The sequence below is a fragment of the Ischnura elegans genome, chromosome 4 (assembly GCF_921293095.1).
Source record: "Ischnura elegans chromosome 4, ioIscEleg1.1, whole genome shotgun sequence".
Classification (NCBI taxonomy): Eukaryota; Metazoa; Arthropoda; class Insecta; order Odonata; family Coenagrionidae; genus Ischnura; species Ischnura elegans.
In genome coordinates, this window is record NC_060249.1 from 38,902,159 (window position 1) to 38,925,753 (window position 23,595).

The window sequence follows — 23,595 nt, forward strand, 5'->3', positions numbered from 1 at the left end:
GGAAGTGGGGAATCAGGTGTCTTTTGGTCCGCTTAGGTTGATTCCCGCGGAAATTCATCGCTGCTGCTCAATTGCCCCTGCGGCAGAGGAACTTCCGAATTTGATATTGTATGTCGCCACCGCCCGAACACGCCAACACCGCGGGGCTTAAGATACATGGCGCATGTGCGGGATACCGGCGCCGCCGGCGTGAAATTTCGCCCGGAAAGATAAGAACAGCGCATTCCGCTACGCTAGATGCACGAGGAGGAGCGGGAAACGAATCCTTTGCGCGCGAAAACCTCGCACGCCAGTGGGAAAATGGTTACGCGCGTGTGTACGACGTACGCTTTCGCGTCCATCACCGCCGTTATCGGCCGGTTGCTTGGTTATACTCTGTATGAATCATTTTGACTAATGTTTTCTTCGCGAAAGGCCTGTTCACGCTGTGTGTGTTTCCTTGTGCGGTCATGTGCCTGCATGGATCTCTCAGGAATATCGCCTCACAAGTCGGGAAACTGCTTGGGTGTCTGCGAAAATGCATGTGTTGTGACTGCACGGTAAATAGCCCCCAACTCTTAATCGCGACTTCCTTTCTTTCATACCCACCCGCATGAAATGAGGCCTGATAGTTAGAAGCCTCTGTAGACTTGCAACATATATTGCCGCTAGTAGAACCTCTGTTAAATACAAATACTATGCCGTGGCGAATGTATAATACATACTCATATACTATACATCCAATCGCTTCGCTAAGTAAATGCTCATAACTTCGCTTTTCTTAAATCACAACCCTTATTCACTCATATTTTTGCATGTTTTACTGTCTTTTACCCTTTTTTTGCATTTAATTTTCTAGTTTCTAGTTCTATCTAATTCAGCTTTGACCATGGCTTTCTTAATCGTTTCATTTCATAGTTGTTTTTTTAAATATTTTATGTGATTCCCCGTGCAGCTTGTGACTTGTTTTATCGAAAAAATCTTTGTAAATTCACAACCTACGGCATGAAGGTATATTAATGAATGTATACAATTTGCGAAATGAGGTTAACCATTAGCCAACTTCATGCTAGTAGTAGGTGTAAGAAAAATTGAAATGTAAATGTGGTTGAAAAATTATTCGATGTCGATATAAAATGACCGATATTTTGGCTTGATGAATATTTTATACTTCTGAAGCTGGACCATTTGACTTTTTAAGACGGCAAATTAGGGTGTATGGAGAAAGAATGAATACCAGGGTTTGAAGGAGAAAACTTGCGAGCCATAGTAGAGAATATTGACAGAATACAGTTCATGTAGAGTTTAGAATATAGGGAGAAAGGTTACTTTTCAACATTGGCAATGCATTTACGGAAATTTATGTAATGGTTAAGGAAACGGAGCTGTTATGATTTCCCAAATCATCTTCTGAGTAATACTTGGGTGTGGACTTTGGGTAATTGTTGGATTTGTAATTTTTCGATAATAATGCGACTTCTATAGTCAATCAGTCACTTTCCTGGTATAAATGATTACGGACTTCGTGTGAGTTGTTAACTTCTTTGTTTCATAGGTCTCCTTGCTGTTTCTTTCCGTGAATTTTCGTATTCCTCAAAGTTTGTCCGGAGTAGACTTAGAAACGGCAAAAAACACAGGTTTAGAACAGTTCCTCTGCTTTGAAGGCCGTGCGAAAACTTTGAAGTGTGAAGAGAGATAGAGAGAAAGAACCCGCTACAATGATCGATAAGAATTAGGATTCGCGATAAGGAGCATTGAAAAAAGATATCATTTGACATTTTGGCGCGGCTCTTCGGCCAAGACGACGTCATCGGCCGGACGTGGAAAAAAAGTCATGAGAGGGCTGTCCAGAGAACTAATCAGACCTAAGGTCGAACACGTGACTTCGCGCAGAAGCATGAAGGGCGCTCAGCTGATCATCGTTGACGTCACACCGTGGAGGTCGCGGACGGAGGAGAATTCGCCGCTGTATCCGTGAATGATAACGGATATCAACTATGAAAATGCGGCAGTTTTCCGCCGGTATGGCGGAATTTTATCTTTCGGAGTTGTGGGGATTATATTTCTGTATAAGATTGTCCTAAATTGGTGCATCATATTTCTCGTCACACCCAACTCCGAAATTGTGTTACGACGATTCTGTTTATCTCACTTATGCGACCGCTAAAAAGCAGTGAAGGGGAGTCAAAACGTAAGCAACTGTATTGTAATAGCAGTATGAAGATTCAAAGTACCACATGCGGTGTTCTATTTTCGTCGTTCAAGTAGCGCTCGAATATAGCGTGGACGCTCCCGATAAAATTTTCCGCCATGTTTTCTATGGAACACGTGGGGAGCTGCAGGAATTCGATGACAGGACTAACAGTCGTTTCTTTTTAGATTTTCCTAAATCTGGTAGTTATATATGACTTTTACTCGGATACACAGTGACGTTCATTATTTTTATATGCACGTCATTCCAAATATATACGTTTTTATCCCTGTACGCCATGCTTTTTTTCTCCATTCATTATTAACTATTTACTTAGGAAACAATGATAGTCAACGTAGACAGTGAACAATTATATGAAGTTTATATTGAGAAGATTGTTGCACACTAATCGAACACGTTTTAAAATGCCGCATACCTCCCTCCCTGCCTGCGTGCATCGCTTCTTTCGCGGTCGAGTATTGATTTACACTCGCTCTGTTGTCCCTCAGATTCTCGGTATTCTCTCCCTTAGCGAGGACGGAGTGAGGGGATTAAATTACTGCGGACACTTACGAGAGTGAGTGGGATTAGAAAAAAATGAGGGAAAGCGATGGGAACGCAATGGGTTCTGGAGGACGATAAGACCACCGCCATTTCTCCTGGCGAATCCATAGAACACACACGCAAGGCACCGTTTGATGGGTGGGCGTAATCCTTGAGATGGAATTTCATCGGGACGATTTTGAGCGCTTGTCTGGTCCGTCGTCTGCGAGACACTGGCGAGCCCATTGTAACTTCAAGGTGAATTCAATAGAACTCTCTTTTGATGACTCTTTGTCGCGTTCAGTGATCAAATACCTCGCGTGCTTTTTATTTCAGCATTCGCGGTTTAAAATTCGATCTATATCGTAAGAAGGCGGGAGGATCATCACCAGCATACCTTTTTAAATAAGCCGAGTCCTTCCTGTGCAGATTCCCTGCGGATTCTTCGCAAATACTCTTCCCACGTGGTGGTGCAGGTCAATGGTATTTCTTGGGTCGCCAGGGAAACACTTGCTATGTTATTCACTCACTGTGTCGGTCCGTGCATTGCCGTCCTCGCTGCTTATCGCCATCCGACTCCTCGGGTGGTTGTTGTCTGGGGCCTCGGTCCGTCCCTCCTCTGTCACCGGCGTGTGTGCATGTGAGAGTGGGCGCATGTGGTCGTGTTTAAAGATGCGGCCTCCCTGGGGGGCGGGAGGGAGGGTGTGTGGAGGCGGAGGTGGTTCGAGGTGCCTTATGGGATACTAGAGGGTAAGCGTGGTGGGGAGGGCTGCCGTTTTTCGCTTCTCTCCTGCCGGCAGATATAACACGTTCTCTGCCCGCGGAGACCGGCTCCTCTTCTCTTCCTAGCGCTTTATCCCATTCCCTCTTCCCCCACCTTCCTCCCCCTCCATTCTGAGGAGAATGGATCGTTTGGGAGCGAATCGGGCCAAAATTGAATGAACCCATTGAGGGAACGATTCGGAGCGCCTGCCGGTCATGGCATTAACCCCTCCGTTTGTACCATGTTGCTTCCGAGAAAAATCACATTTCAAGATTTTTCATTTAAAAAAATGTGTATTTTAAATTCCTATTTTTGTTTTCGACCTTGCTTATTTAATAATTTCTTAGGACACTAAGAAGTTGGTCTTTATTTGGAATGATAAGATTAAAATTGCTCGGCCAGCGTTTCGGCTTATTTACACATCTTCCCAAGGGCTAAGAATTACAATTAGAAAAGCGATCCATTGCAAGAAGTATGTTGAAAAATAAGCATATAATTACACTAACAACTTTTTAAGTCGAAAGAAAATTCACACCCTAAGCAAAACCATCTAGAAAATCAAGTAACGGCATCCCACGTCGTAGATTAGACAAAAGTAAAAAATACAATTTGCCGAAACGTTGGCAAAGTAAATAATCTCATCTATTCAACGGAGGGTAACCCATAATAAATGATGTGAAATAAAGTTTTTCCACGACTTAAATCCAGAAATGCTCTCATTTTTGAAGTTATCCATTGATAAAGTGTAACTCGAACCACAGAGGGGTAGTGGTGGTGGGTTTGGCAGTATAATAATTTATCTTCCTTTTGTATCATGGCAAGGATCTTTATGAATATCCAGAAAGTGGGAAGATATTTGTGACTAGGTTAATTTAAATATGTCCCCCTATCCTGAATGATGCTCGTATTCCAAAAGTATACGAAACTACAAGAGAAACAAACAAAGTTAGTGTGTGAGCTCCACTGTAGAAATGTATTGATAGGGCCGGCTGCGCCTCATAAATTTTAATTTGACGTACAGCCGTATGTATTACGACGCCGTGCCTGGGAGAACCGCTCGTATCAGTTAATTGTTTTTTGTAGCGATATATGAATCGCTAACTGCAGAAAGGCATCATGTCCAAGTTGGACGATTTATCTTGTTACATGGAAACATATGCTCGGTGTTATTAGCATGACATATACTTCCTTTTAGTAGGAAACGTTTAGTCTTTCACCGAGCAACAGCTTAATTAAAAAAGGTAAAAGTCACATGATGCCTTTCTGCGGTTAGCGATTCACATATGGTATACGATGGTCTTATGAAATATAGTGACTCCACCGCGTAAACCCTGACGGTGTTGATAATAATTAAGGAGGTTCTTCTTTAAAAGGCAGACTTATCATTTAGTATCTTCGAGTAATTTAAGTGAATTAATAAACATCGGATCTATCGATTTGTTATTTTTCTAAATATACATGAACTGACGTCTTCTTTTATCCCTGTATTATCAAATCTGAAAGCCAAGTTATCATTTCCATTCTATCCATACATCAATAGTGTCGCTATTTACATCCCCTGTGCACTTATTGCAATAAATCCCAAAATTGATCAGATTCAAAGTAATAACTAAGTAACAGCAAAGCTGCCAGAGTGTTGAGGTGCTTTTGCCTCCAAGTCCCCGACTTTGATCTGTTTTCTGGAAACGGGCAAGGAAGAAAACTTACTGAATTGATAAAAGATTTGTGTTCTCAAAGTTAGAAGTTTTACTTTTATCGCATCAAATCGCTGTGGGGAAACCTTCTTCGTCATAAATTATACTGCAATTAAAACCGGAAGTGGCTCTGCAATTTGTTTCCAAGTTTTAAGAATTGGCAAAACATAAAACTTATCAAAATATAATTCGTACTGTGTGCATGATCAGGTGGTGATACCATTAGGAAATGCGATCCCTACCTTAGTGTTATACTCCCCCGTTGTTCATCCTTCCGTTGTACATGATGTCCAATTGTCATCCGTTCGTCTTTTATCAAGGCCAATCGACTCGGTTGATGAAGTCGCTTTTCTCCTTTCCGTCCGTGCACGCGTAATCCTTCTCTTTTGTCTCGCCTTTTGTGAAGTAATGGCCCAATTGTTGATCCCTTGGCCTGAATCACCTGCCACCCAAAGCGCGGTTGGAGCACTTGTTGTTGAGGGACCTAAAAATCTAGATGCAGCTTAAATACCTATCGATGCCGTGGGTTTGAAAAAATGAAAACACCCACAATACTTACATTGCAGGACTCATGTTGCACGCGCATTAACGTTCAGTTTCAATTAAATCGTTTCAGCAGATTCAATAATGCATATATTATGGTTTACTATTGTTAGAAGCTAAAGATTTCTCGAGAATCGTCTTAAGTATATTTATTTATTGTCTATTTTGTTGACGTCTAGTCATGGTCTTTGTTGTCGTTGTTGCTGTTTTGGCAGCGTTTTATTCTTTTGGTTACCATGGGCAATTAACAAAATTTCTTTCCTCCTTCTAATTTAGTCATTTCTGGCATAAGTTCAGTGTCCTCAAAATCGTGGTATGTGTGTTTTGTTGCGTGATGTGTTTATGCATTGCGTCTTTCTCATAGATGTTTTCTCTGTTGCCGTCTGTTTGTGGATGATGCATACATAAAAGTGTTAAACGTCGGCTTATTTAGCAGTAAATTTAATATTTATTTGAAGACCCATCTCTAGTAAAAGTTGACATCTAATACCTATCTTCAATTCATCATCATCATATTATACGCCATATTTGTTTTCGGTGGTCCAAGTTAGTGTTTTGAGAAAAGAAAGTTATTTTGATGCAGTATGAGGGGTAAATTGAATCATCTCCAAGTATTTACATCAGGAGTTCATGCGTGTGAGATGCCGAGTGATGATGTGAAATGGAAGCGTAAGGATCTGACAATGAGTGGGATCTCGATCCTCAATTCGCGACCGAGTCGAGGCAAGGAACGAAACTGCCCACGAATCCTTCCCAGCAGCCTCTCCTCTCCTTCTCCTCCTTCTCCTTTGCACATCCTCCCTCCCCTCTCTGCCCCTCTTCCCCGAGAGGCAGTTTCCCATTGACGGCGACGGGAGGGAGGGCACACTGAGTTAAGCGGTGGGGGAGGAGTGCTCCACATCGCCGCCGCAGTGCGCTACGGCTGGACCACGTGGGCGCGGTGTGGCCCGCTCCACACTGGAGTGTTCCCCACAAAATCTGGCCGGAAGTATTTACCATTCACTCAGAGATACTGATGTAAAATGCGAATTTATTTTGTCTGTCCTCAATTTAATTTTAAATTTTGAATTTATAAAAAAAAATTAGGTACCTATGTGAGAAAAATCTTTCATTCCTAAATACATTATTTAATTATTTTACCTTAAATAACTAACACTCATAGGTGAAAGTGTGTTAAGGCTCTGAGTTTATGAGATTAAAAGCAGAAAACCAAAATTGCGTTTGTGATTCAAACTTTATAAATACAAAAGAGTGTATATATTGGCAAGTTTTTTCGTGTATCTGCCCTAAAAAAGAGATCCTATTATGCAAGGTGTTAAAAATTTGTGTCCGACAAAGCTCGACTCAAGTAAAAAAAACTTGATTTTTCAGATATAAAAAAGTCTTGGCATTTGGTTGCTTAGTTTTTAAAGGCATTAGGATAAAAGCTAAGAAAGACATTTATATTTCATATTTAATTGATGCACAATTTAAAAATATTATTTTAACTGGAGGGTCTCTAATATTTATGCTGATCCGACTGTATTTTAAGCGGCAGCACAACACAATGAAAATAGCCTATCAAACTCGCGACAATGGACTCGTTCTACGCGTAAACTAAAAATTCAAATCCACTAACTTGAGATTACTATATCCATGGCTAAAATCAGTTCTTAAATCAGATGTTGTATTTATTAACTCTTTTACCTATATAAAATATGGGAGCAATAATATTGAACTTTGGAAAAAGTTAAGAATTTCGACTTTTGGCCAGGTTTTAAGGGAGTTAACTCCACTGAGAGCCGGTTGGACCGATAGCGCGCCACGGCTGCCACGCGCGGAATTCTTCCTCGGAAAATGAGGGTACCTACAGGATACCCTTGCTTTGTGGAATTAATTCCTTCCGTGGGATCGTTCCTAAAGCATATTCCATTGTATTTTGTATCTCCTTAATTTTCAGATGAAGAATCGGTTCAAAGGGTATCAGCAAATGTTAATGTTTCTGTAAAATTTTTCTGTTTCGATCTTCAAAAGTAAAATGAATAACCTCACCATAAGAAGGCCATTTTCTTGGAAACGGCGTTCAGCAGCCCTGCGGACGAGTCCCGAGTCGGAATTCAAAACGTTGGCAGAAATGTAGTTTCTGAAAATGCGAATTAATGACTAACTGTGCGAGTGGAAACAAAATCTGCGAATTTTGACATCCTTAAAAGCACGCACAAAATCAGTTCAGATATTGGGCCCTATCACTCATAAGTCGAAGCTTTCGTCAAGCCGGGGAACCTACTGCACTGTCTTCTTACGGAGAATAACCGGTTTTAGAACCTTGCTATGGGTGGATTTTCATCAGTTTTCCAAAAGTAAATACAGGCATTTATTTTAGGGGTATGGGGTAACTTATGGGTAACGTAGAAGATATGGAGATTTTCCTTCAATTACGTGATAAAAAGTGAATTTTAAGTCTTTTCAGAGACGGATTTGTACCTTTTCGGGGAAAATCAACAATTTAAGACATAAGCCACAAGAATCCGGCGATAATTTGACGTGCACAATTTTCGTGTGAAGTTTTGGGACAACTTGATCTATGGTTTCGAATTCTTTTCCATGAATTGTTGTTGCATGAAATACCATATATACATATATTCATGGAAAAGTGCAAGTGATGGTTTTGGTATTTTTGAAGGTTTGTAGTGAAAGAGATATTTCGCAAAACTTCTCTGAATGCACTTGTACTGATTTGAAACACATGGGTCAATTTTCATGTAACTTAAAATATTACAAAGTGTGTTTGAATCACGAGGTGGATTGCAGTCGTATGCAAGATGATTGACTTTAGAGACCATATAAGATATGGGCTTAGCAAAAACTTTTTTCTCTCAAATTTGTTGAGGTTAATCCTACCTACTCCTCTCCTCCACCTCTGCCTTGGTTGGCCTCAACAAAAATACTTGGTTTAGATTTGAGATCAAATTATCCTATCATTTTTTTCAGGGATCACTTAAGATAATGATTAAGAGATCGTTAGAACGGTAGCTCAAGCTATAATTTTTTCCGCTTATGCTGCCACGTTAATTACACCGAATCGTTCGCTGTAGTTAGCAATGCTTACCATTGCACTCTGCTTGGGTTAATAGTAGGACAAAGAATTGGAGTATTTTTCGATTTTGCCATCCATGATAGTATCAAGTCAGGCGATCAGTTGAGCTACCGATGGAGTTATCCACGAAATGGTTGGGAAAAGTTAATATGCAATTTGGGCTTAATTGTTGGTAATGGAGAGGCTTAGACGATTGATTCTTTTTTATGAAATTTCCTCAATGTGACCCATTACCGTGAAGCCGCGAAAAACGGAAAAATCAACGTGTGTGTTTGCCCTTCTCTTAACCTCTTGGTTACGAGCACCTTCTTCTGCTGTAAAGGTAATTCTATCGCGTCTTCAATTGCATGAGGACAACACGTTCATTAAATCGTCTATTTATTATATTATTCATTACACGTTATTTCCTGCATTTTCATGGACCGTAAAATACGCTGTCTCAATATTCACCCCTGCTAATTGCATTCTGTTTCTGTCCTTTCTTTCTTACGCAATTTAATTGACGTCTCTGTTTTATTATAATTAAAAACTTTTGGGCTATGTCGCTGCGTCAATTAATTGACGCGGCGACATAGCCCAAAAGTTTTTAATTATAATGACGAGTACCCGCGAAAGTTTTAACGAAGAATTACGAAGTCTCTGTTTTAGCTCCGCGAAGGGTGATATGGCAAATAGCTGTGGAGGTGTTTACTTTTTTAAGGTTCACGAATTAACTTGACTTGGTTGAAAAATCTACCTCTTTTGATTGAATACGTTTTACATATAGTCGCAGTTATCATTTATTTAAAGGCTTTAAGTTTCTTGCGATATATCACAAATTACGGAGGAAATCTTGTGGTTTTCATTCAGTCTTTTTTCACGCTTTCAGTTCGCTGATTCCTCCTCTTAAGCATGTTCCGTGGCAGCTGTTTGTCTAAGAAAATTAATTTAATGTTTTCTGCTTGGTTCAAGAGAATGTATTTCATAGATGACACCCTTCGATTTTAAAAATCAATATAAGGGTGCATGTCATACCGAGTAGTCCATGAATTTAAATTCAAATTAAAACTTATTACCGCCGGTTTTGCCTAGTTTTTTTTCAGAAAGAGGTAAATATTTTCATTAAAGTGGTCTGTAATAGGTCTCTGAACACCTATTTAGGTAAAGACGTTTCTGAAAAGTAGGTGTAATTATTAAGCTAAAAGTTATAACAATATGGCTGTAAAGTCATCTATTTTTTTATTATGAGCATTTAAAATACGTCTTACAAGCCATCGAGGAAAAACGTAATTCGCACCGCCGCCATCTTGAATGACGTCAGCTCATGCAATAGTGTTGTTCTTAACCACCTTGACCGTGCACATTATTGAAGTTTACAGCGGAGATATTGTGGTTATTACGCCGTATTTTTCGTGTCGTAGTTATTCCTCGATATGTCGCAGCGTATAGCTTCAAGTACTGCATTGTGCCTAAGTGCAGAAATACGACTAGAAATGCTCCAAATAAATATTTTCATGCGGTCACCCAAGACGTAGAACGAAGATTGGTTCGGATGAGAAAGTGCCGACGAATGTGAATGAATGAAAAAAATGTATTCTAATATTAACGCATTGTTTATCAGATTTGACACAATCCTATACCTACTCATCTTCACCAGTGGAAAGTTTTTTCACTAGCTGGCTTTATCCACTTCGAGGGGATCTCTGTCCGACACTTTTTGAAAAAATTGTATTCCTCAAGGAGACTAATGCAACCATATAGAGCAACATTTGAGAAGTTTTACTTTAAAAAATAAAATATATATTTTTAAAACATACCTTTTTCGTGTACTATTTGTAACTATCCTTACGAGCAAAAACAGGTAAAATATTTTTTAAGATCTCTTAGTTTCCATAAGGTGGGGTAAGTGCGACTGCGGGGTAAGTGCGACTCCCCTCCAGGAAAATCGTATTTCCGTTCTCGAAGCAGGTGGCGGTCGTGCAACATATTCCACACATTGTTATGAAACCAGAGCCAACGACTTTGTAATACTTATCCCTTAATTTCTCGTTCCACATGCTTAGGAAATATACCTGTCCGTTCATCTCGTAGTCTTAGGCCCTTATTAGACGAGGTAGCCAGGCGACGTCGCCAGCGACGAACCTGGCTACCCAGCTTGTCGTGGGTCATTGATTCTTATGGCCCTTATTACACGAGGGTAGCCAGCGACGTAGCCACACTTTGGCGACTGACTGGCTACCGAGCCCCGTCGCCACTCCGGTCGCCACTGGCTACCCATACTGGCGACGCTGCGTTGTAGCATACGGAGCTTATTACACGAGGTCGCCAGGCTACTCGGTCAGTACACCTCGCTTGGTACTGCTCACTGTTGTGTTGTGTTCTGTTGTGAGTGGGTGAGTTGTTCAATATGTCCACTCCAGTTGATAAAATGCCTACATCTTCTGATTCAGTGGAAGGGATACGCGGAGAGAAGAAGAAAAAAGAAGAGCCGCAGAAAGACGCCCAAAAGAAAAAGCATGAAGAGCTCGTGAAAAAGTGCCTGAAGTTGGCCGTTACAAAATTAAGATAACGTTACCACTCACACAACGCAGTCCACTATAGTTCACAGCAAACTGAGAGAAAACGGAAAAATTCTGGCTGCTGAACTGGCTACATAACTGGCTACTAAGTTTGGTAGCCAGCGACGTCGCCAGCTACCGTCGCTGGCGACGTCGCCTGGTTACCTCGTCTAATAAGGGCCTTAGTTGGTTGTGAGGAGAGTCTATACCGCAGTTCCCTCTGAATCAACGCATCGGAGGTGTTAGGTAAGAACTATATCTTGTTTTCTCCTTATCTCTGGATATTAATGAATAAGGTGATATCGTGATTTGCTTTTTGAGGACATTTTTTGGAACTGAAATAAGTTTCACCTGTCCATGGAATGAGGATTCCAGCGAAATACCTAGGGAAGGTGTTTTAAAAATATTAACGAAGACCTCTGTCGGCCGTCGACCGGCCGGCTTACAAATGTTTTTTTTTATTTCAAAAAGTATTTCAAATACTGTTTTATATTTCAAACTCCCAAATCACAGGTATTGTGCATTTCAATTTTGCCCAGCCCTACTTACACAATACTTGAACTGCTCTCAGAACTAGCTATGCAATCATTGCAAGAAAGGCTGTTAACTTCCACCTCACCGTCCTCCTCAAAAACTCGTGCCTCCACATAATAGGTTGTGCTCGGGGCACACACGAGCTCGAACGATACATTCGTTTTCATTGTGCATAATTTGCACGCAACCAATGGCAATCTGAACATATGTTTAGATTGTGCGAATGGCGTCGTCAGCGTAATCTTCTCGTCCGACCCTAATAAATGGAATTTCATTGTTAAATTTCATAAACACATTTAATATGTATTTTACAAGAGCCGGTGATATTATATTTCCATAGCTATGCATATTCACTCCCCGGCTTTCATCATGCAAGTAGCAATTTCTGTTGCATATGTAAGTAAACATTGCTGCCGTTGTAATTTTCGGCTAGTTTCCGGTGTCAGCCTTGGTGAAACCGGGTTCCGAGGCGTTTTTTTTACGATAAAACCTCCGAAAGATATATAAGAAATAAAACCTCACGTTAAAGTCGTTAAATAAACCGAGAAATTTGGTGACAATGCGCAACGCCACTGGATTTCCCACACGATTGCATGAGCTGACGTCACTTTCCGGCTGGCCAATGGAATTACGTTTTGAAGTGGGTGTGTTTTTGGAACTGTTTCGGTCATTTCTTTTCTAAATTCTTAAGAAAATATGTGAAATGAGTGCGTTAAAGTGGCCTTTATGACAATTTTACCATATTTTACGATTTTTAGTTAGCATTTGAAGGGATATTAAAATTTTGTCCAGAGACCTATTGTCCAAAGATTTGGTAAGATTCGCTATAAGAGCCTTTAAAAATGTTCGATTTTTAAATGCACGAGGGTCATCCATGAAATTAATTCCGTTTTGGTCGGCGGGGTATGAAGGTAATTTTATTAGTGAATGTGGTTACATTGTACGAAGAAAGGAAACTGTCTTAATAGAATGAGATTCTCAAATAAATGAAGATGGAGTTATTGGAGCCCATTATTCATAAAGGCAGTTTGTGTAGCGCATTGAAAAGGGCATCTTTTTCACGAAGTCAATTATGCTTCGTTTTTCTGTGGAACATTCTAAGGAATACATATATATCCTGATATATTTACATGTAAAACCCAATTCCTACCGTTGACTGACTTACTAATTTATATCGTACGAGACTTGTAAGATTAGTAATCATACAACGAAAAGTTATAGAATCGACCCCCTCTAAAATCGTCTGTAACGCTAGGTTAAATTGTCGAAACCCGTAATTTTCTATATATTTCAGCGTTGCCAAATGTCCTTATTCCTCTACTTTTTTTGGGTTAAAAATCTATGGTAATTAGGAATTTGAACATCGCTCAGAAGCTTGTTGATGGCGCTAAAGTCATTGTGGCAGCCATTAGTCCACACCTTGTGGTAGTCAGTAATTGGAAGCCAAGAAATGTTTGGTTTTCCTAGGATCCATTTTAAGTAGTTCATATATCACAAAAAAGCGATCCTTAAGGAACAAAGGGCAGACAAATGTTGTAAGAACTGGCAGAGTGACCAGAGAAGGCAGCAGACCTCGAAAGCGAGTCATGTTATATATTTGCTGCAATGGCCACCACCACTGGTGTCAGATGTGCGCTACGTACGTGGCTCTAACTGGTTTACCCCTCCGGTGACGCATTGCACGTCCCAATGTTTCGGCCGGTGAACGCGAGGGAGAGTGGGTGAAATAAATCGCTGCTGCCGATGTTCGCAGGCGACGATGGACATCTGTGCAGTTGATATTATCGATTTGACTCCAGAGGGATGATAAAAATCTTCCGGGAAAAAAGTTATAGGAAGGCGGTTGCTGTGCCCTGATAATACAAGAAAACGTTGGTGCTATGCGGGTGTTCGACTCTAATATCCGTGAGAAGCCTTCGTATGAGTGAAGTTCGTCGTTTGAGTAGTGTTCTGTTTGCTACGATGCCTCACGTTATCACGAAAGGTACGGATAAGACTTAAAGTTATTACCTTAGTATTTTATATGACATCTCCGTTGAACAGTTATAAACCAATACTTGTTTACTTACCTGGAATTTTTTACTGTCGCAACGTCTCTAATTCATCGTTTTTCAAATAAGCTTTTTCATGTTTTACACATGTCCTATGATTCTTTATGGCATTACAATATTGCCTAGCAATGTTGTTTCTTTTTGTCAAAGTGTCCTTTAGTTGTCAAAATGCGTTCAAACTTTTATAATCTCGATTAAATCCTTATCCTTAACGTACAAGGTGTTTTATTTTTTTTTTCTTCTCTGGATGTTTTATCTTAATTAGATGTTCATAAATCTTTCAGCATTAGTAGTGATGGTAATTTTTAAAATACTGTTTCCCCGTTAACTATATTCTCTAACGTTAAGCTATTTATAATGTCAAAACGAATGATTTTCTTCGCTGATTGAGGGTGTTTAAGTACCAGTGAATGTAATGAAGTCTTACTGTGTACGTCATTATCGTCAGATAAGCGATCAGTTTCCCTAATTCACACGTATTCCCAGGTTGGAAATTTAATGCTGTTGTCGTGGCAAATTATGCAAGAAAAATATAATATTACCAGATCGATTCGCCGATACAAAATCTGGGTATTTTATCAGGTAAAATTTATCCCTAATCATTAATATGTGTTATTACGTATTTAGATACTACCTATTGTGGTGGTACACTCAATAATCAATTCCAGTGTACCTGCACCGGCAGCAAATTGTTTTGAGCATTTGCTCCTCGGGTCAGGGGCCGCATGTATGCTCTGGCCGATTGGAGTTGAAAACAAGCCAAGTGAGACGTGCATCGAGGATGTTGGACAGTATAGTTCGGATGGTTCGGATGAACAAGTGACGCTATTCGTAGGAATTCCCCTCGCATCCATTTTTCTTATTATTCGCTTGGAGGCGTGACGTATACCTGCTCCCCTTCTCCACCCCCTTCGTAACTATCTCTACTCCTCCCCTCATCCCCTGTGGGCCCTAGTCGTATCTACCGCCTTCGCTCGATATCTACATCTACATCTACATCTACAAATTACCCTGCGAGCCACCTCTAGGGTGTTTGGCAGGGGGTGATCAATCACCAGCATGCAGCATGCATTTGGACTCCCACATGCACACCACACCGTCCAAGAAACGTCCCGTATAATAGCAAACTATACTACTATATGCTGTTAGAAATAGAATATAGAATAGAAATTCAGAATCATGCAGTAAGTTTTACATAGGTTAGTAGGCTACACTACAAGTCATGCAATCTATTTACGCGTTCTATTGCTGCCGTTATAATCTCTTATTGATCGTGGAAAAAATGACATTCGGAATCTGTCTGTTCTGCAATCTATCTCTCCTATTTTATTTATATGATCTGATCTTCCGTAGTACGTTGGCGTCCGCAAGATATGGTTAACTTCGTCAGAAAAGACACTGCTCTTGAATTTATCTAAAAGGTTTAGTCTATTTTTCAATCGTATATCCTCGGGTGAAAGCCTATATCCAACCCTCTTCTCTGCATTCCCTGTTCGTTTACTTTCTAGTTCATCTGGTTTGGACATACTGTCCTGTACACATTGTTCAGAGTCCATGGAAATAAGACTACATACAATGTCACCTTGAATGGTTGGATTTACAATAATGCTTCAGACTTGCTGCCGGAATACTTTTTTCGAACTTTCCCCATTGTTAACTTGAACACAAAAAAATCTTCCGATGAAAAAGATGTCTCGATCCGAACTCAAACTGGAATCCCCCGATTTTTCGACGAGGTCCGTAATGAAAAGAACTCGGGAAATATTGCTATTATCTTCGTGAAGGAGGATGAATTTTCTCCTGCATAATTGTTTAATTGTAAGTAGCCACCAACGCAATAATGAGACTCATCGTACCGTTCCCGCTTGGTAAATTTCTTAAAATAGTAGATTCTTGACCTTTTGGGGTACTCTTCTCGTTCAGTTTTCCATTTTCATGTTCTTACGGGTTTGATATTCACCGGTAATTCGATTCAGTTTTGTTTTTTAACTAACTTTTTCTGCACAGATGTACTTTTCGGACCTTCCTTGCCTCTTCGCCGGAGGAATTTTTTTGATCACACGTCCGTCTTTTTAAGTCCCACGCTTCTTTTGATTCCAATCCTCTCTATTCTGTGGCTATTATCATTCAACTTTGCATTCATGCAAATACATCTACTATCACAAGGCGTTACAAGCATATGGATGTTTATACTGAGCTTCTACTGGGTCTAATATTTGAGAATATGGTCTTCGTGCTGTATGTACATGCTTCTAGTCTAATGATATTCCTAATTTCTCAAGAGATGAATTTGACATCAATTAATAATGCATTGATTTTTTGCTCATTGAGTGCCTGCCTCGGCTGGGCGTACAGAATCAAGTTTTACGACGTCCGCCTCCACCTGTGAGATTAGCAATAAAATGACTCAAAGAGCCAGAAAATGGAATTTGACCACAATTTGTTACGGACCGCCCTTTCGTGACAAAAAAAGTCGTTGTGAAATCATCAGGAAACGTTGTTAAGGTTTTGGACATCGATACTCGGTTTTGGGATGAGAAAAAATTTCAGTTTTTGCTTGAATTTTATTATGTTTTAGTGAGGCAGTGCGAAGTTGTCTTTTTTTTACTCGTTTGCCTTCTGTGCAATGGCCTAGGATATATAATTTATTTAAAGATTCGGGGAAATTGTGCAAGATAAGAACGGAAATTACTCATATAATTTTTATCAGTTTAACACCTGTTAAATTGATTAGGCATTAATCTTTGCTAATTAATTACAAATTAATTAGCAAAGGCTTATGCTCATCCTTTCTTTCCTTGTCTTCCCTTGGAAAATCATATTTATGCGACATCTTCTTCATTTTTTTCATCTGGGCCCAAAGTTGACGAAATATCATGAGATGCATTACATATGGAAGTGGAGGAACTCACTGCAAAAATAACTTGTAGATAAAACTCTGAACGATCGATCTTTTCTCTGTGTCGTTCCTTCTTGTCGTCCATTGTCTCAGCAAAAAAAAACGATTGTTTGGCGCAATAAAATTCGTCAATCTTCTCTCCACAATATTTTTTCGGCACAGCCTCTTTATTCACATCTTTGTTACCCGCCGTGACAGTGCGCTCAGTGTTGGCCAACTTTTGTTAATAATTAGAAGTCAATTTTGACATCCATAATTTAACTCCACGAAAAAAAAACTCAGAATACATTATAGGGTACATAAGTGGCATTTTTCGGGTCGCACCTTGGTCATGGAAGATTGCTATTAATCAGCTCTTTTTTTGGGAGAAATTATATAAAAATGTCCTGCTGAGAGTTAGCATCACCTTTAAATCCGATAACTATTTCGGTGAACTTTATGCTGTTCTCTCGTTCCCTCACAAATTGAAGCGAGCACGAAGAACCACGGAAAAAATCATCGTTTTTGTAACACGTTGTTCTTCTTTAAAAAATTTTGTGTAATGTTTGTTTGAACTTATACCTCAAAATGACGTCAACTACGCACGAAGAATGCGTATGCTGTAATTGTGCATATTATTCAGTGTGGCAGTGCCTGAAAACTTTCCCATGATTGCTTCACAGTCATAAATAAATTCAGCTACTTTTTTTAGGCTTCCTTTGTCATATCAAAGTAGTTTCCACACATGCCGGATTATTTCTTTTCTCTCCTACTTGCATACTATTACGAAATGGCCAGTGTAGTGTTTCCTCGTTAAAATGATTTCGTGTTCACCATGTTTGCCAGATATGCCTTTACCAATGCTAAAATGCCTGGAATGACTTTTGCTCAAGTCTTGGGTTCCGTTCCACTCGTGATTCAATTATTCACAGTGTTATTTTTTTCTTAATAAGATAAAAATTTCGTTCAGAAATGTATGAGTAGCCGCAAGTAAGTAACTTCGTGATTTTTGTGGTGGAAGCGTTTTTAAAAGGGAGTAGCAAGTAATACTGGAATGTTAGCATCTTGCCGACCGTTTTCAACTTTGACATTTGTAAGCCATTTGGTCTATACCCCTTGTCCTTTTCGATCAGAAAAAGTCCGCGCCATTATTTTTTTTCTCTTTTTTGGCTTTTCCATGAGTCTTGAATCTCCCTCTTTTCTCACGAACGACGCATGCGGCAATTGACGTCATCACTAAATTTTTCTATCAAGACCTTTTTCATATCCTTATTTCCTTCATTCTATTTAGTTAAAAAAAAATTTAAGCTGATACCAAATGCATAGCATCTATTATTAACATTATATATTAAGACTTAATCGATGTCGAACCTGTGTTAATGGAAAGCATTATCAGCATCGTCTTTAAATTTAATAAATCGCATTCATTTCTGTTCTGCTGAGGCAATTGTAACAGAAGAAACTTAAAAAATTCCCTCCCTAATTATGTCTTCAAGAAGGAAGCCGTGAGTTCAGAATAGTTTTTGTCTAGTGACTGCTTTAAGGTCGTCAATAATATTTTTAGCATTAAAAATATTTTATATGCTATTCTTATTCATGGTATAATTTATCAATATAGTTCTTATATTATATTTTTCATTTTATGGAACAAGATGTTACAGTCTAATTTATTGTATACAATCATTTTTTATCTATAACTTTCAGGAACGTTTCCAAAGTGTGCTTCCTCCTCCATTTTTTGTTTGCGCATTGTTTTCACCGTCCGGTAGCAATTACTGTTACACCTTTTGATATGTCTCCACGGCTGAGATATGTGGAATTAGTACTACGGAAGATTACTTTAAGGATGTGAAAGAAGTTAACTGATTCTATGCATGGTAATGGCAATGCGATGGCGATATTTTTTTTAATGATAAAGCATTGATCACATTGAGATGGGATTTTCGAGGAAGGGTTATACTGAACATTCGGTGGTAGTGAGATCCCAATTCCTTCCAAATAGAAAATGATTTATTTTCGCGATATGTTTCCGATGTATGTTTTATCCGTTGCCAGTAGGAGATCCAGGATAGGGACAAGGGGGGGGGGGGGTCTAAGTGGGAGAAATCTCCCTACAGTAGTGGGGTCCGAACAAAATTATCATTCTATCTAGTGTAAATTAGATACCCAAGGGGGCTATAGCTGCATTGCCCCCCCCCCCCCCCCCATAGATCCGCCACTGTCCCTTGCCAAAGTCAAATTTTCCGCTAAAACGTGTTTGCCCTCAAAAATAGAAGACTGTTGCCAACTCGCCCCTGTCTCAGGGCGTTTTTTTTCATCGTCTACTCATTTAGATTGACTGATTGATACGTGTTGATTCAAAGCCTTAATATCTAATCATTTTTCGAGCATAGTAGCACCTGGAAGATAGTGTATAATATGCGGGCAACATACAGGTGTCTTGAAGTATTTTGTATAGCGTTATCAGAAAATTCTTGGCGTTGAGTCAGGGAGCAAAGTCGCTTTCGTGGTTTTAGTCTGAGCTCTCAGTTCGTATCGCCATGCCAATTTTTTAGGAGCCTTATAGTTTCATGGTCATCACTTTCGATTCAGCGCTTAGACGATAATTACATCTCCTGTAATTTCACAAGGGGCGCTATAATATTGAAATATGCCTTTTGCTAGTTATTTCAAACTGCGTTACTCCCTCACGTTGCGCTAATACTCACCGTCAGCGTGTAGAGATTTCAGTAAAATAACCAAAAAGAAAGGTTTTTGTGGCCTATTTCAATCGACGTTAAGGCTCCCTCGCAGTAATGAAGGTGCCCATCTGGAATCCTTTCTCCATCTTTAAAAAAAAAGCTTAAAATTCTTCGCTGTTTCTATTTTTACTTTTATTGACATGTATACTTAACCGAAGTTAGTCTACTGTTTACCGAAGCATATCGATCTTCGTGATGAATATTTCAGAGTTTTACTCGACTTGACAGTTGCCTGTATTTTAAGTGACGCCTGGAATTCCTCGCTTTTCGTCTGGTGGGGGTTTATCATTTCCGACCCAGTCCCAAGGAGCTTCTTAAATATTGAAACACTCCTCCAGCCCTTGAAGATGAGCGGCAGGCGAGGGGTTTCCGTGTTCCCTTGCTGTGTGGCATCTCACGGGGGAGGGGGAGCTAAAAACATCCGCATCATCCTTTCGTCTTCATTGCTCATCCACTCCTGCTCGAACTCTGCTGTGCGCCATTCGGTTGATAGACATTGAAAACTCCTATCACTGGACTGCCAGTGAGTATAATAGGATTAGCCACAGACTAACGAGTGAATAAACGAGAGGTCTATCGTCCGGGCAAGTGACTCGAATTCTGTCACTTTTTTCGAAAGTAAAGTCACCCACCTCATTTAAGACCCGAGAGAAGTTCACCCGATTGATACAATATATCTTTCTACTTGCGACTTAGGGATTGTTAGTCCTGCTTGTAGTTGTTAAGAGTATGTATGAGGTGATGGCTCTTAGCTGTCAGTTATAAGAAGTAACATCATTAGTTTAGTTAATCATTTGTAGCTCCGTCGGACTACGTGGCCGGCTGAGTTCTTGCAGCTTCTGTAAGTGTACTCATTAACTATTTGGTAGCTAATAGTCCCCACTTCTAATTTTTATATAGGGTAGAGATGAAAATACATTAATGTCTTTGGATTTACATAATATGTTCGTTATGTCTATAATTCAGTACCTGTAATATGGTGGAGCAGGTATCGACAACTCGCAGCCCTGCATGCGGCAGACACAACAATTACTTGCGACCCCCGCACAGCTAATTTTTGGCCTCTTTGAGTGAAGAGAAGGTTGTGACAGTGTATCGGTGAAATTTTATGATTGTAATTATCGGATAAAATATGGTATGAAAACAGTGGTATTTGCACCCAACGTAGCTTTGCCATTTTACGCATGTGACCCGCAGGTGGTTGCCAATTCTTGTCGTGAAGGGGGGTCGATCACATCGGAATGGTTCTTGCATTAATAGTATAGTGGTTGTTGGGTTATGTCGTGCTTACTCGGTCATAATTTAGAAACTTAATTCATTAGTCTTTTCGTTGGTTCTGAAGTAGATTGATTCTGCAAAAAATCTTCTTTATTGCTTAATTCTTATTTAAAAACTCTCCACGAATTATCCACGAAAGCGTTTAGATTTGCGCAGCTTAACTCAGTAAATAATAGAGAAGGTATTAGTCAGTTTGGTGTTTCGTTGTTGACTGAGAAAGCGGATATTGTGTTTTCCTCTTATTTGACGTCACCACTAAGCGTCAGGAATCTGCCTTATTTTCGTTATCAGACCCATCCTTGATTTACCTTCTCGTTTTTCAGCTGGCTTTTGACATAATATAACTGGAACACAGGTAATTTAGAATAGATTACTAATAGTTTTTCGAGCTTTGTTCAGCTTACATTGGAAGGTCGTTTTTTTTAATTCTGAATTACCTGCCATTTCTCATGCCGCTGAACCCACAGACCAGTCCTATTCAAGGTGTATGACTTGGATAGATTTTCAGCTATCGAGAAACGTCCTTATCTAGTCTCTGGTGCATTGTTAGAGAAAAGCTGGAACAATCATCTGGTTATTTTCCAGTTTAGTTGCACAGAATACATCCAGACTGAAGTCCATTCTATGTTCATTTCTGAGAATGAACTCGTGGAAGAGGTCATTTGAAATTATCATCTCGTGCTCTCTTCAGGGTCACAAGTTGGCATGAGCGAGGCGGGTTATGAACCTACGACCCAAATGGCTAAGGAGCTTAGTCATCTGGTTATAAAGTGCAGCTTATTGCAGCTCGTAATTCTTGCCGATTAGCGCTTTTTTCAAGAAATATTACTACGCATGCTATATTTTGGAAGTGGATTACGTCTCTGAAATGTCTTTTCATGCGATAGTGAGGATCGTGGAAACTCTCGTGTGCCCCATAGCAAAAGGTAAAAACACCGGATTTGTCGAGGTATTCCGTACACATTTATTCTGTAACATTCGAGAATATGGGAAATAGTTCTTGCTGTATTCCCATTTCGTCATGCTGTCATTATTGTGGATATTCCCTGTAGATGGAGCAGAAGGAATAGTATAGTAATTTTAACTGTTTTTTTGTGGAGATAACAGGAAGTAGGATGTTTAATTTGGTGCTTTTAACTCGAGTGCAGAGATCCAGTTATCTGTGTACTCTTGCATAAAAAAGGCTATTTTCGACTCTAGCAATAAAATTTAACTATCGCAGTTGATGCTCAATGTGTGTTGGAGAGGTGCGCGCTTGCGTTCAACTTAGTACTCGTTCAGCGGTTAGCACTTGTTTCCCCTGCTCTTAGTTCTTTTGTGGAAATGAAAAACCGGCATTACCGTGGCTTCGAGATATTTTCCACCATGTACAGATCTCTTTTTTAATTTTGACCGATTACAGGAATGTTCACTACTCTCCGCCAGTATATTAGGAAGAGAAAAAGTTTGGTGCTAATAACCATGCCTTACATTTAATTTCTTGTAACATTTTTATTTATAAAAATTGTGGTAGATATTGGGAGAGAGTTACGGAGAAAGCGTCGGTATTCTACATTCTTTTCTAATATCGAAATAGTTTTTATTATTTTGCAATATATCGCGGAAAATTTATCCCCTTAATGATTTAGCAACATGCAAGTGTACAGTAGTCGTTATGTTGCGAGAACTCAGTAATGCTAAAATGTCGCTTGTAAATATTAACCATCTATTTGTATCTTGAATTCGTTTGCTTCAAACTAATAGCACTTCTGGATCCCAATCTATTGAATCGACATATAGGTAAATTTTTGGGGTCATGATTTCAAAATTTTAAAAACCGAATTAAAATATATAGTATTATTTCTAAATATTTCGAGGCGAGGCTTGTAACTTAAGCTTTCTATATCTACTTGAATTTATGTATATGGGAAGTGGTTGGCGGCGTTATTTTGGAAAAACTCAATACGCGCTGCCTTGTTACTAATTGGTCAATTTAAAAAATGTGATCCCTTCATTTGCGTAAACATATTCTCCGTTATAAATTATATTCACTTTTTGAAGGAAAATTCATTGCGTGCCTTAGTGCTTGCGTGAGATTTAAAAATGATATACGGATAAATTGAAATATTTTTCATTCCTAGAGACCTACATTAATACAGGCCGCCAATGCTCCTTTCAACTTTATTCCTCATTGCATTAAATAACTGCAATAAATCTTTTTATTCATGTTTTATCCGCCCTCATGGCGGGCCTCCAATTAATCTCGCATCGTTACTGTGAGAGCGGGGTTGAGGCATTTCGTTACTCTGGAATACTTTTTCACTTATACTGCTAGTATTTTAAACGATTGGCGAAGAGTAATGACGCGGAGAACGATTAAAAGTGCCTTGGTTAAAATTGGTATTTAAAATTCTTATTGCATTGGCAATCAAGGTTTGGATGTTTAATGATAATTTTAAATTTTTGGCATAACCTAGAGGTGTGCTTTTTTGGGGGGTTACATTAAACCCCTGAAAGGCCATATTATTGTGGTACACACTGAAGAACGCCTGCTGTTAAATTATAGAATTCTTAAGTGAAAATTTATGGCTCGAGTGTTATGAAACAGAAAAGTCTAAATCATCCCGGTTATTTTTAAACGGTTCCGCGAAGTCAATCGAAAATTGGTATAAAATATTTTATTTGTGATGCATAAAGCTGAAAACATTAATTCTTAAACATTTTTAATTGCGTGTTATCTTAAGTAACTGGGTGGCTATTCATTTTTATATTAAAATATTTGATGGTTATAAACTGTACTAAATCTAC

The 23,595-nt window shown here is 39.4% G+C and overlaps 2 protein-coding genes across 9 annotated transcripts in view; one reads left to right on the forward strand and one right to left on the reverse strand.

Moving 5' to 3' along the window:
• Positions 1-5,846, reverse strand: part of LOC124157300 (elongation of very long chain fatty acids protein 1-like) — a 34,111-nt gene extending 28,265 nt beyond the window's left edge. The window contains exons 1-2 of one of the 4 annotated variants that reach the window (XM_046531913.1): positions 5,730-5,846; positions 5,413-5,654 (exon numbers count right to left, since the gene is read on the reverse strand). The gene's annotated coding sequence lies outside the window, so the exon portion shown is untranslated. Of the gene's footprint in view, positions 1-3,110; positions 3,363-5,412 lie in introns of those variants that run through there. The other 3 variants (XM_046531912.1, XM_046531916.1, XM_046531911.1) reach the window with 3 other exon arrangements.
• The window catches only part of LOC124157299 (oxysterol-binding protein-related protein 9), a 289,688-nt gene that overhangs the window by 141,426 nt on the left and 124,667 nt on the right, over positions 1-23,595 (forward strand). The window contains exon 1 of one of the 5 annotated variants that reach the window (XM_046531908.1): positions 13,746-13,844. The exons of the other annotated variants lie outside the window; for them this stretch is intronic. The gene's annotated coding sequence lies outside the window, so the exon portion shown is untranslated. Of the gene's footprint in view, positions 1-13,745; positions 13,845-23,595 lie in introns of those variants that run through there. 5 annotated transcript variants of the gene reach the window in all.